The sequence below is a fragment of the Arachis hypogaea genome, chromosome 20, assembly GCF_003086295.3.
Source record: "Arachis hypogaea cultivar Tifrunner chromosome 20, arahy.Tifrunner.gnm2.J5K5, whole genome shotgun sequence".
Taxonomy (NCBI): domain Eukaryota; kingdom Viridiplantae; phylum Streptophyta; class Magnoliopsida; order Fabales; family Fabaceae; genus Arachis; species Arachis hypogaea.
In genome coordinates this window covers 121,767,623-121,779,977 of record NC_092055.1, presented here as the reverse complement: position 1 = coordinate 121,779,977, position 12,355 = coordinate 121,767,623, and positions in this window count along the sequence as shown.

The following is a 12,355-nucleotide window of genomic DNA, read 5'->3' as shown; positions in this document are numbered from 1 at the left end:
TTTTCTTTTGTTATTGTTCAGTGGTGTTGTAACCCTTTCTATTTGTGTGTGCGCGCTTTGAACTTTGAAGAGTAAGGTGACCCACAATGTCTTTCTCGAAGGAATATACAGTGTGTGGTCTTTGTCACACCCGGCATGCTTTGCCCCATCTCTCCATTTTCTAGGGTTTTATTTACTCTCAAAAACTCCAAACATATTTTTTCATAACAAAAGCTTGGTATTTATATACATTCCTTTTTAACATATTTTTATGAAATCTTTTTAATTATAGTGAGAATATATATGTTAGAAAGATAAGTAAAGATTGTATAATTAATCTAATCATAATAAAATTATGAATTTGATTTTAATATATCACTGTCTAATCAAATTTATATATTTAGATCATTATTAAAATAGTGAGTTAAGTTTAAAAGATCATTTTAAAATTAACAGGTAATTTTTCTTATATGTAAATAAGCTAAGAGACATTCTTATCCCTTTTATAGAGAAAAATATTTTGATTCTACATTTTATTTTTATCTTATTAACACTTGGATCCTTTTTTGTTTTTTGAAACATATTTCAGAATTCATCAGTAGTATAAGATTTATGGTGAAAGAAATATGTAGCTTTCCGAATTTCTCTCTAACGTTATTGCAAAAATTTCCATCTTCACCAGTCTCCAATGTCATGCTCTATTTCAAGGGATGGCCCATTTTCTCTTCGCTCCCACTTGCTTCATTATAATAAACAAAACCCTAGCTTTTATATATTATCATAACTTATAGAATATAGGAAGTATCACTATATAGCTATAGCATTAAAAAACCAACTTGAGTTGGTCGAGTGGTCAGCTCACTCGTCCGCTTAAGCAAGTGTCGGGAGTTCGAACCCCGCCTTGTGCATGCAGCAACTCATTGGCTAGCGACAGACCCTTAAATGGAGCTCAGATTCGCGACGGATTAGTCTTCAACCTGTCGGGTTGGGGGATACCGTTTGGGTAAACCAAAAAAAGCTATAGCATTAAAATGTATCTCCATTATCTGCTGGCAACTACACCACATAAAATATAATGTAATATAATTGGGATATGCCATCATGCCTATGATACAGAAAAAAATAGGCGTGTATATATATATATATATATATATATCATCTATCTCTAATACACCTCTTTTACTACAAATATATATATATATATATATATATATATTAGAATAACGACCAATTTTAATAATTAATTTAGTGACCGATCATTTTGTTATGGCAAAAAAAATAACTCGTTAAATAAATCACTTAGTAAAATAAAAATTAATAATCGATTTTACGACCAATATTTTTTATTATAAAAAAACAATTCGATCTCTAAATTATTTGCTAAATAATTAATCTCTAAATTCATCGCTAATAATAAAATTAGTGTCCAATTTAATGACTAACAGAAAATAAGGTTATAAAGTAATAGAATGTTAAATCAAGTTATTATTTTATTATTAGTGAACGATTTAGCAACTAATATAAAAACTAAGATAAAAAAATATTAGTCTCTAAATTAGTCATCATTTCGGTAATTTTTTATAGTGTTCACGCAAAAGTTTTTCTGTTTTGATTTATGTAAATTTTTGTATAGACTTTTTGTCTTTTTTTTTTGGCTAATACTAAATTTATTTTTTTTTTTAAATTCAATAAGAATCAAATTTTATATTTTTGGTTATAAAAATTTTGATATTTTATAAAAAAAAATTATATTTTATTCCAAAAATTTAGACTAATAAAAAAATATATAAATAATCAAAATTTTAGTGTGCTAATAAAAAAAGACATAATTAGTAAAGATTTCAGTGTGCTATATATATATATACCTTCTTTAGCACTAGCACAAACTTTTGTACAATCTAGTCACACATCAGCGTGTATGATGAATTAGGTAGGGACGATAACAGTTACGTTGGTTTCTTAGCTTGGTGTTGGTGATGACATGATAAACTAAATTAGAGAAGAAACGTAATGTCACAGGGAAGCTAAGACATTGGTTTTATTTAGACGTTATTATGTTGATTGGCTGTATAATGTGATTAAATTCATGATAATTATATAATACATAATTATTTCTTATAAGCATATATATAATTAACATAATAAACGTCTACCAAAAAATACTAAATAATGAATTAAAATAACATCTTATCATAACTAAATAATATAAAATAGTTATATTAGGAAGAAAAATTAGTTTTCCCCGTTATTCTGTTGAGAGCTGTATGTAGTATTGTCTATCTAGGATTTGATGCTCTCGTATTACTAATTAGAAAAAGTATAGGAGAGACGTTTTTTTTAACAATGTATAAATAATAAGTTAAAAAAAGAAAGTTTAATAAATTTTAAAATTAAATTTTAAATTAATTAAATATAGTTTTTGTTTTGAATTTCATTTTCAACAACCACAAACCCTTCTCTCTATACCCGTACCGTGCCCCATTCTTGCTCCCTACAACCTCCCGCCGTCTCTCACAAACCATCACATATATTTTGGCTTCCTCGTGCATCTGCTACTGCTGCAGCATCGCATCGTCGTGTCACTCTACCACACAGAGCCTTATGCTTAAGTCATAAGATAGAGGTGGCGATGTATTACAACCTCTAAATGTAAAATTTAGTATATATAATAGTGTGAGAAATGTTTATAACTAGGAGATTTTGAAGAAATGGGGTAAAACAAAACCGTTAAATAGAAAAGCGCAACACTCCGATCGATAACGTAACGAAACAGATAAAAGATAGACTAACCCGAATACATAAACAAGAGAGAGCCAAAGGTACGAATATCAAAACTCAAGACCCAGTTTGCGAAGATAACCGATCCGAGCATAGAAGTATACTTATATAAATATAAACATAGAGTAAGAAACCCAAGGGAAACCCCAAGGACAAGCTAACAAAACATGTTCTCCAAAACAACCTCTAAGAGGAGTCAAACAGTATATATATATATATATATATACATTTATTTAGTGGAGATAGCAACTATCTACATGAAACCAAAATAAAGTCCCGAGAACCAAGGATCTTCGCTAAATCAGAAGTCTCCAGCATGCCTCAGCGAGAAACCTCATGTCCTGCATCTGAAAACCACAAAATCCGCATGCGTGAGAACCGGAGGTTCTCAGTATGGTAACAGTGCCCACATATCTAACATGTAATATCCTGGGAAAGCCGAAGGCAATCCTAGAACTTCCAACAGATAAATCAAAACTTATAAATAGACTAAATCATAAATGGCAACTGACTAAAGATCTTCAATCTAACTATCACTTCCCTTTCCAAATCCTTCAGACCTCCCAATCACCAGCAGTATTATAATATGGCAAACACAATTATATCAAGTAAGGAGATATACAAATAAGAAACAGATATGGCATTTAGACAATTAGCAGGTAAAATGCAGTTAATTAGGCATTCCAAACAAGTCAAATATAATGCATATGATGTATGCCTGTTCTAATGGCTGATGAGTCTCATCTGTCGGTTATAAAGCCAACCCGACAAGTCCTGGTAGCTAACCATTGGACTGTCCATCTGTCGTGCATCCCCAACTCGAGTTATTCACAACATAATTCATAATTCATATCCAATACCCTCACTGGTGTATATTTACGGGGGCGAGCTCATCCGGAACTTTCATAGTGTCCGGCTACACTTATGACATAGAGTCAGCAGAGTATCGAGTCTCCACCTGGAGCACATGGTGGCTAGCCACTGCTTTCTCTCAGGGAAACTCGTATCTCAGATAGTGGAAGTGCAACATTCACATTTCATTCAATACACATATATGCAATCATACTCAGCCATAATTCAATAATAGCTCAGCTGTAATTCAGCAATATCTCAGTCATTTGGCTCATAATTCAATCCATAACCAGCCAATTTATTAACAATAACAGCCCACTATAAGAAAAATACCCATTCAGCCACACTTTTTTTAAACTACATTTGAAAAGTGTAGCCTATTCTATGAATAGGCTACGCTTTTCTCCGTGTTGCCTTTTTATAAGAGAAAAGAATACACAATTATGGCATCATTTAAAAAGTGTAGCCTTAGGTATTATACAAATCACTTATAAAGCGTAGCCGTAGATTGATACCTATAGATTCACTTTTTGTATCAAAGGGAACATTTTTAGAGGGTAGCCTATTTATTAAGTTTTGGATGCATTTTAAAAGTGATTCCTAATGTATCTAGAACTAAAAACTTTAACACTTGTAAATTTTTTCCCTCTTAACACTTGTAAATTTTTTCCCTTTTAATTTTTTATCCAGCTCACACTTAGTGAAAATTTTCCCTCCAAGAAAAGAAAACCATTTCACCTTTCACAAAGAAAAACCCTCATCGTCATACACTCAGCTCACATACACTCATCAGCTCATAAAGAACCATTTCACCCGTGTTTAGAAGAAAACCTCATCGTCATCACCCTCAGCTTGTCATCACCCTCAGAAAACCCTCCTGCATCGCAAATCGGAAACCCCAGTCACCACTGACCCCCACTCACCACTCACCGCCACACACCACTCACCACTAACCACTGACTGTCGCTCCAAGCTAAGTCGCCCTCTTGCACTGATCGTAGCGCGCCGCCCAGACCGTTCATCTACCTTCGTTGTCTCTGCTCTCACCATCACTGGTCACCATCGTCGTATCTGCGCTCACTGTCGCCGCTCAACCAAGTTGTCTCTGCTCTCACCGTTGCATCTCACGCTTGTTGTCTCTGTGCCGACCGTCGCCGCGCGCCTAGCATCATCGTTCTCTCTGCTCACCATCGTCGAGAAGGTATGTATAGATTTTCATTTGGTTCTGAAATTGGAGGTTTAGGATTCCGATTTAGGGTTTTTAATTTGGGGGTTTGGTACACTAATTGCCTGTTATCAGTGAAATCTCAAGTTTGGTTTAGTTCAAGTGATTCAGTTGTTGTTTACTGAAATCTGAATTCAAGTTTGATAAAGCATTCATATTTGAGCTAATATTTTTCAGTTTATAATCAATCATTCAATCTAATAAAATGAGAACTTGTCCCATGAATACATAGTTTACGAGATGCATTCTACCTTGTAGTAGCTTAAAATCTCATTGACCACTAATTTGATTCCTTTGAAGTCTTATATCAGTTAAAGCAGAGATCCCTTCTGGTATATTACCAAAAATTTTATTACAAGAAAGATCTAATTATTTCAGATGAATCATTTCAAATATTATTACAAGAAAGATCCCTTCAAAACTGTTGTAAGATAGGTTTGAGACATTATTATGTTGGTTACTCCACAGTTCACTAATTGAAAGCATAGCATGGGCTTCTTGGTCTAAGGCTTCTTGTAAATTATAACTGAATGTTAAATTTATTTAAACTATGGCTAATTACCTTAGTTGAAAAGTACCTTTCCCAGGTAATAGAAACAGTAAAGGTTCTTGATTTTTGGTTTCCTGATTCTGATCTTGTGATAATATAGTGTGAATTAGAAGTTGTATGAGGAATAGGAGGTAAGCAGATCTCAATACACTAATAGTTATCTGAGTTTGAGCCTAGTCAAGTGATGTTAACTTATTCATCTTATGCAGATAGAAGCCAGAAAATTGGGAATTGCTTTGGTGCTTTAAATTGGTTTTTGAGGGAGTGATGAAAGTGATACTGCTGAAAGCCACGGGAACAAGGTAATAGGACAAGTTTAGTGGCTTTGAATTTATAATCAATTGTTTTGTGTTAGTATTGGAAAGCTGTTAACTTTGTCATATCATGATTTAGCCTCTAAAATTTATGTTAAATCACTACAAGAAAAATACCTATTCAGCCACACTTTTTTCTGGTGTGTATGAATTTTCTGGTTTTGCAGTTTTTTTGAGGGTTTGTTGTTCTGATTTTTGGAGTTCTACAATCTTTTGTAATTTTTGCTTCTTACTATGTTAAGAGTTTTCTTTTTTATTTTGCATTTGCTTTATGATTTTGCACTTACAGACTATGTTTGTTCAAGCTTAGCAGTAAGTCCTATATAATCTTCCTTTCATGTGTTTATATTGCTTTGAGAATGTTGGCACAAAGAATGTAAAATGGTTGTCATATCGATATTGTATTTGTACTGATATACCCATTTCTTGGGTATTCCTAGAATAGTAAATTTTTTTTATTTTTAGTGAAAAAAGTAATTTAACCTCTCTGAACTTTAAGCTCACATGCACTTTACATCCAAAACTTTTGAATTTGCAATGCACAACTTTGAGGTTGTCAAGTGGTGTAGAAAAGGCCCTATGTTAAATTTTTTTTCTTTTTCAAATTTCCTTTCTAATAAAGGGTGGTGTTGTCAATAAAACACTTCAAGTGAAGCGGTAATTTTGTATGAAATGGTAACACAGAAAACTTGCAATTGTCAGGTGAATATTTTGAAAGTAAGAGTGTAGTGTGGATAAGAGCCAAAGTTAATTGAATGGTATCTTAAGAAAACTATAAGCATTTTACATTACTTTTTAGACGCAACTACTATAAGTATTGTTAATTGAATGCTCTTTGCATATCTTTCAGTTGTCAAAATGTTGGTAGAAATGACCTTGCTGCTTTAATTGATAGTTCACAGGTAAAGTAGATGTTTTGACTCTCGGAAACAATGTTTCAATTCCATATTTCTGTTTTGAACCCACTCTCCCAAATGTTCATTAAGAACATATATGATGTCCTCTCATGCATAAACCCTTTGAGCTTGAAAGTTGAAATGTGAACAAGCCCATTTAACTATTTATAGTTCACGATATTAGCTTTTGTTAGTTCTGCAAGGAGAGTTTAGCCTTCTGCTTCTCTAGTTATCCTTGTATACAGTATATAAATCAATGTCCCACTTTATATGATTTTTTTTATCATCTCAACGACTAAAACTTAATTAAGTTTAAGTTTTTATTCCTGAGTTTTCTATATTGAAGGTTTGTAATATATATTGTTTTCATTATCAAAGGAAGTGGCTAAGAAGTCTTTGGAAAAAGCTGCAGTGTGTGTGAGATGCCTTGAGGAAGATATGGCAAAGGCTAGGTAAGTTATTTATTTGTTCTCAGATGCATCATACTGTATTTTATATACTGTTGTGTGAAGTAATTACATTAAAATATGATATGATGCAAATTATGCACTATAAGAAGCCAATTAACTCTATGCCAATTATAAAAATTTAGGGAAAGAGTCGAGCTGCAGGAGTTTTCATTGGGTTCATGCCCTCCTAGTGTGGGTCTTCAAGGATGCGATGGTCAACTATCGGTGATAAGGTTTTACTTCCTTCAATTTCAATATTATAACCTGAAAAATAGTAGTTTTAGATATTTTATTAAGAATATTTCACATGATTAGGTTTTGATTCAGACACAAATGAAAATGAGCATTTTCTTGGTATTTCACAGCGAGTCGTAAAACTAGGTTTGGATTGGGACACAAATGAAATGAGTATTTTGATGCTTGCAAAGCCATTGAATGGCCCGATGTTTCTTCTTGTCTGGTGTGTTTCTACTACGTTTGATTTAATATAATTGTTCCAAGAAAAATAATAAAATTCGAGTTGTGCTATTTTTCGTAAAAGACTTCTATTTGCGGTGCTGTTGCAGAAAGAATATGAACTTCGGTTTTGATGCAACTCTTAGAAATTGTAATGCATTATGGATTATGAAGCTGATTCTATGTAAATGGATACCAGCTTGAAGCCTTTCTTGTAATCATGCTTATTTTTTTGCGGTGCAGGGTGGCATGAAGTGGAGAAGCAGTTTGATGTTCTTACTACTTCAACTGATGGATGGCTTCATCGTTCTCTCTTTGAAAAATGTATAGGTAATAATTGAAATTGAAGAGTTCATAACAAATCTGCACTATTTTTTTGTTTTTTCTTTCTAAGTGTTTGTGAAATTGTTTGTGTGTATGTGTGTGTAAGTGAGTGAAATAAGGACTTGTTCTGAGTAGTTTTCTTTTAGGAAGTGTTTGGATAACTATGGTTCGAATTTGTTGAGTTGTTTGTATGTGGGGATGAGCAAGGAATCTGAGGCATGCTGGTGTACTTTTTGATTTGTGGCTAGGAGGAGGGATATTCATGGGGATTCAATTAACAAGGCTCAATTGAAGGACTTTTGGGACCAGATTTCTGACCAGAGTTTTGATTCCAGGCTCAGAACCGTCTTTGACATGTAACTAATTCATTACCTCTTTACTTAATTTTAGAACTAGAAAAATAAATTGGTTAGTATTTTCTTTAATTCCCACCATTAAGTATGTTAACCTTCATAAATATCTATCTCTAGAAGTGACTAGAATTTTAATTAATTTAATTGATTCATTCTATTTGAAAGTTCTCGTGGATGATAGTATCCTTAAATCATCCTTTTACTAGTTGGAGTTGTTGATAAATGTTGGTTTCAATGTAACCTTAGTGGCTCATGAAATAATATGCTGCCTTATTGATCATGACATGGAATGTGATGAATTAGGAATCCACTATAAGTTCTGGCATAGATTGTTCGTTGGTTCCTTTTATTGTGATTTATGGACTTGTCATGTATGATCATGCTATCACTTCATATTTTGTTGGGTTTCTTATTGTGCAGGGGTCTAATTTAGATAGTTTATTAGAGTAGAATAATGTAACATCTTCAGCCAAAACAATTGCTGGCTCAACACCTCGGAAGCAGAATCAGAGACATGAAAGTAGTGCAAGGATTATTAGAAGCATACTCTCAAACAAGGAAATGCGCCAAAGTCAGTCAGCCAGGCCTCAATCAGAGCAGGCAGTACCAACATCTGATCTACAAAAAGAAAGACAACCTCTTCGCCATGTACATGTGCAATTGATTTTGAAGTAATTTATTTTTAGAGAAATAAATTTTATTTTTAGAGAAATAATTTGTATTATTCCCAAATAGAAGATCTTATGACTGCTAATTTATTATAGCAACCTAAATTTTGTTTAAGGATAATTTTTATTATTTCAAGAATATTGGATTGTATTATTATGTATTTATTTTTATTTTATAATATTTTATTAATTTAATTAAAAATATAGGATTATATATATAATTATATTATTAAATATTAGGTTTTAGAAAAAAATATATATATATATATATATATTGAAAATAAAAAAAAAAACAATGAGGGACCTAAGGCTACACTTATATACAGTAGCTATACTATAAAAAAAAAAGAGGGACCTAAGGCTACACTTATAAACGGTAGCTATGGTATACAATGTGGCTACGCTTTACAGGTGATGCAGTAGCGTTGAAAAGCGTAGCCTATTCTGGAAAAATGAAAGCTGAAAAGCGTAGCCTTTGGTCCTGGACAGCATCACTTGAAAAGCGTAGCCTATTCCCAAACGTCAAAAGCGTAGCCCTTGGTGCAGAAAAGCGTAGCCTTTGAGAATAGGCAACGGCTGAATAGGAATCACTCCGAAAAGTGTAGCCGTAGCCCCAAAAAGCGTAGCCGTAGCCTAAGGCATCATTTTTTTTTCACTTTTGGCTACACTTTGTAAGTGTACTTGAATGGGTGTTTTTCTTGTAGTGGCCCTTCGGCTCATGTCCTATAAAGCACTTCCACCACTATCCTCCGTATCCCATACAATCATCTTTGATCATCATTGATCATTAATTCTCCCCTTACTTCATCCACAAGTTACCACATCCCCAAACTTCTTCCCATTGCTAGGCATAGCATAAAGTTTTAAGACATAAGGGGTGAGATCGGAGGCTTAGAAGTCTGAAATCTGGCTTTGAAAACTCAAAAAAATCAACCTTGGGATGAAAACAAGGTCACGTGTGCACGTCGCCCACGCACACGCGTGGAAAGCCAAAAGTCATTGTGACGCGTATGCGTCGCCTACGCGCACGCATGGATGGGAGAAAAGCCAAGTGAACCTGCGTGTCAGCCACGCGTACGTGTGGGTGCGTTTTGTGCCCCACGCACAAAACCCACGCAATTCCCGCACAACTCTCGGGAAATTTAGTTGGGCAATTAATTTAACTCATCAACGCGTACGTGTAGGCCAGGCGCACGCGTGAATAGCGAATATTTGAAAATGACACGTGTGCGTCGGCCACGCATACGCGTGGGTGTGCGTTCTACCAAAAAATTTTCTAAGTTAAAAAGCTGCAAAATTCACAGTTTCAAACCCCAATCTTCCGACGGGCATAACTTCTCCGTTTCAAATCATTTTTTACCCGTTCTTTGAACGGCATAAACATCCCGGATCCAATTTTATTTCTAAATAAGTTTGGCACAAATCGGGAATCCAGAGTCCAAGTTATGTTCCGTCAAAGTATGTCCAAAAACCACCTTTTTATACAAAACCACAAAGTGCCATCTTCAAAACAAACCAATTCCAACCCTTTTTAAAATCAACCAAAACATACCAAAAATTAATCTCAAGCCTCCTCAACTCATACATTAATATTTTTATCAAAATCATAACCCACCAATCCATCATTTTAACTAATCTTATAATATCATATTATACATAATATCATATTATACATATTTTCTCATCCCAATTCCCAACAATACCATTTCCAATCAACCATCAATACACACAATCAATATCACCCTCACCATCAATATGGCTTTACCCACAATTCAACCTCAATCAATCATTAAGCATATATCAAAACATGCATATCTCTCATGCATCACCCCATCAAATTATCAATATTCATTAATCACATACATAACCACATAATTTATCTCAACCATTCAACAACATCAACCATTCAAATCCTATCTTAGGGCCTCTAGCCTAAGTTTTTACACCACATTACATTTTAGATATAGAAAACCGAGATCATACCTTAGCCGATTTCTCCGCTCAACCCAGAGCACTTCCAAATCACCTTTTCACAAGCTCTCAAAGCTTCAACACCTCCAAGAACAGATTTTTAGCATACCAAAGCCCTTTTCCAAGCTTTTCAAAATCTCAATCAAGCTTCAATATTTACATACACACTACCTAAGCCACAATTATCATATTCAAACACAACAACTCAATACCCAACATTATAAACCAAAAAATTCTACTAGGTTGAGAATTTTACCACACCCAAGGATCAAGGAGACAAGATTAAGCCTCTCCTTCAAGCTAGTTGGATCCTATAACATCAAAGAGTCCAAAATCTCAATACTTTTTCCCCAAAAATTCGAATTTAAGGCTGAGAAAATTGGACTAAAATCATGGCTTACCTCAAACACAAAGTAGTAGATTTTGTAGAGCTCGTCACGCTGAACACGTGACCACAAACGGTGCGGTAATCGGAGCTCCGGATCAAAAGCTTTGGTGGTTTGAAGATCAAATGAGAGTTGGAACTTTGGAAGAGTCTTCTTCCCCTCCCATTTTCCTTTTTCAGCGTGAGTGAGGTTTAGAGAGGAGAGAGAGTGTTGTTTTTAGGGTTTTAGATTTAGTTTAGTTGGGCCAAAGGCCCAATATGGGTCCAGTTGATCCGGTTTGGCCCGTTCGGTCCAATCTTGGGCTGATTTTTATAAAATTGGTATCGAAATTCTTGTTTTAATCTCCTCTATCATATTAAACTATAAAAATCATATTTTTGGCTTTATAGAATAAATTCTCATTTATGGGCTAATTAGTCATTAATTAACTGGGTTTTACACGTCGCGCCTTTCCAACCGCCATACGTAGTCCTGCCTCGTCGCGACTCCATCCTGTCCGTCGCTGCAGGTAGCCCAGTCTTGTCGCGCCTATATTGCACCGCTGCAAACAACCTAACTTCGTCCTCCATCGCACCGTGGTGACTGCCTCTAGCCCCTCGCCTCCATCGCGCGCCGCTACAAGCAGCCCAGCTTTGTCTTTTATCGCGCATGTGGATGTTTATTTTTCATGCATGCGGTGACTGTCTCTCCCCCTCGCCTCCATCGTGCTGCTGCAAAGAGCCTAGCTTCGTCCTCCATCGTGTATGTGGATGTTTATTTTTCATGCAAATAAAATGTTTGTTCGTAATGCGAATGGAATGTTTGTTCTTTATGTAAATGGAATGTTTGCTCTTAATACGGAATGACTCACCTGTACTCGGGGTTGGTGATGACAGAAGACGACGATGCTTGGGAGCTTTCTTGTTGGTGAGAAGGACTGTGTGTTAGGGTAGGTGACGGACTTGCTGCGGTAAAAAGGAAGTTTGGGTTAGAATGAGACGTAATTAGGTCAAAGTGAAATTAGATAAAAATAATGAGTTTAGGATAAAAATAAAATTAGATAGTTAATAAATCTAAAATACGATCCATTATTCACATTATTCGCATCTTTCATTGTTCATCTGTCAAAATTGAACTAATTATATATAGTGATTTGTAAAAACAAAAATAAGACA